Source organism: Pinus tabuliformis, chromosome 3_1 (assembly GCF_031772625.1).
Source record: "Pinus tabuliformis cultivar Carrire ecotype Pingquan chromosome 3_1, CPIR1, whole genome shotgun sequence".
In the NCBI taxonomy this organism is placed as follows: Eukaryota; Viridiplantae; Streptophyta; class Pinopsida; order Pinales; family Pinaceae; genus Pinus; species Pinus tabuliformis.
In genome coordinates, this window is record NC_142301.1 from 394,353,353 (window position 1) to 394,355,824 (window position 2,472).

General features: G+C 36.5%; 1 pseudogene; it reads right to left on the bottom strand.

Annotated features, from left to right (window-relative positions):
- Positions 1-500: 500 nt before the first annotated feature.
- LOC149187383 (acid phosphatase 1-like) lies at positions 501-2,244 on the bottom strand (annotated as a pseudogene).
- Between the last annotated feature and the right edge of the window lie 228 nt (positions 2,245-2,472).

Here is a 2,472-nt window from a genome sequence, read left to right on the forward strand (position 1 = left end):
CAACAAATAAATGCTATAAAGAATGGCTATATATAGCCAAAACTAAATAATTGTTATGCATTTAAAAATACTTTTTTCTGTACAACAATATAGATGTCCCTTTAAATAATTATTATACATTCCCCAACTTTTCTTATATAAGAACAAATATATGCTTTAAAGAATGGCTATATATATTCAAAACCTTTTGTTAGGGAAGAATAATTTAATCACCGACTTAATTTTTAATACAAATCCATGTTGTTGGCACTTTAATTGCAGAGGATCCAATGCCTTGAAGATAAATAAAAAATTTATTTTATATGAGGACAAAGTAATTCTTTAGTCGAGGACAAAGTAACTCCTATAAAAGAAAATATTATTGGCTTTCAACACAGAGTACCACATATCAAAGACCATGTTATTTGAATAATAACATTCTGGGTAAAATATGTTGGACATTCCAAAAGACAAGATACATGAACACTCTCCTCTCCACGCCTCAAAACAAAGCATCAAGATCAGTCCACGTAACACATGGGATTGGGTAGCTTGAATGTCCTCTCCCCAACAGAGCATCTAGTCAAATCGCTCCACTGATCACTAGAGTTCCCTCGGATTCTGAACCCATCTTGCTCAATCTTCAATCTCTTCTCACACTTACAAACTACAGCGCTCTTCCCATAATCTTCCGGGTCCCTGCACCACAAATTGTCCATTGACCTCATTCACACAATGCTTTTCCATGCATTATTGATACTTTTTTATTTAAGTCACAGATTTTAAAAATATTTAAAAATTCTAGTACTCAAAATGTATGTTAATCAAATTAATCTAGTTATTATATGTTTGATTCCAAAATATTCTCAAAATCTATAATAAAAATAATTTCAACAACATTACTCAGTTCATTTAAAAGTAAAAATTTCAGATTTCAAAATATTCCTAAATCTATAATCAAAATACTTTGAACAAAATTACTGGGCACAAAAAAAATAAGACTAAAAACTTCCCAAAAAAGACATGGATGGTGGTAGTGATCACCTCAATAAAAGCGCCTTCCATGAATGATAACCAGCTCGGGCAAGATTCTTCTCAGTTGCATTCCTCTCGTAGTCATACCTGCTTGTCAATAGGAAGATCTTAAACCCTAATCCAAGCAGATGGAGGGGCCACTACCAGAGTTGCCCACGTTGTAAAAGAAGCATCATAGATCCCCTCTCCTTTGCAAACCAAAGGTGAAGAGGAAGTAAAAATCATAAAAAAGTATGTTGAATTTGTAATTTGTTAGAATAATTTGGCTAAGGCTAAGATTAAATCGAGGGATTATAATTGTAATATTAAGGGTATATTTAACTATCTTAAATTTAACCAGAAAATATATCCAACAGAGTATGTCTAATTAGTCTAAAGCTAAATATACTGATAATATATCCAACCATTAGTAAACCAAACATACCTAATTCATTTTAACTGATAAACTACAAAAGCCAAACCTACCAATAATATATCCAACCATCCATAAATCAAATATATCAGATTCATCTTACCCAATTGATGGGCTATGAAATAAGCCAATCTTACCCAAATTGATGGGCTGCAAAATAAGCGAGATTTGAAAGGAGTGTCTCGTCCACATCAAAAACCCAGGCGTCCTTCCCATCGCGTGAGATTTTCAGAGTGTTAGCGTAGGCTATGGATTCGTGGGCTACCATGTGCCAGTACTTCAAATATTGGCTTCCACTTCTGACCATATATTTTTTCACATATTCCACGCCACTTCTGACCATATATTTTTTCACATATTCCACGTATTGAGCAGGCACCATGGTTAGGAGCATAGAGTGTTTGTTTCTACACCAAACCTCCAGGCTTCGAAGTCCTGTTGCAGCGTCTCTTGCTTCACCTCCCACGTCTCCTCATGGCCCATGGATTTCTCTGATATTACCTCGCCATAACTCTTGGCTGTGGGGGACTAGAAATTACTAGGATATCGGTTGCCCAAGAGTGAGGGCGAGTCACTAAAGACCTAGGTGCCAGTGGTGTTGGGTTGCAGAGCGCACATGAGATTCACATGGTTGTGGTGGTGGATGACCAGAAGAGAAGACATGGAAGATGAGGATCAGATACTGGCAATGCTAAAATGGCAACCCAAAATCCCAATATCCCAATGGCAACGCTAAAATGAGTTTTCTCACCAGCCAAGGCAACGATAGCTAGAACCACCGCAATTGCGATCAGCACCGAACTCGTCCAGAAGCTCATGCTGAGCAAAGAAACTATAACCAACCAAAGCTTCTTTCAAATTTAACAAAATATGGCAGCGCGGGTTCTGAGATTCAAAATTCCAATCTAGAGCACCATTATACAATTCAAAATTTGGTGGCAATTAATATCAGATGGTGTGGGGAATGGATAGCATATGATACACGACATGCCATGATACATATTCCGCTCATTTCAATGGGCATAAATACAAACAATGAGATGGAT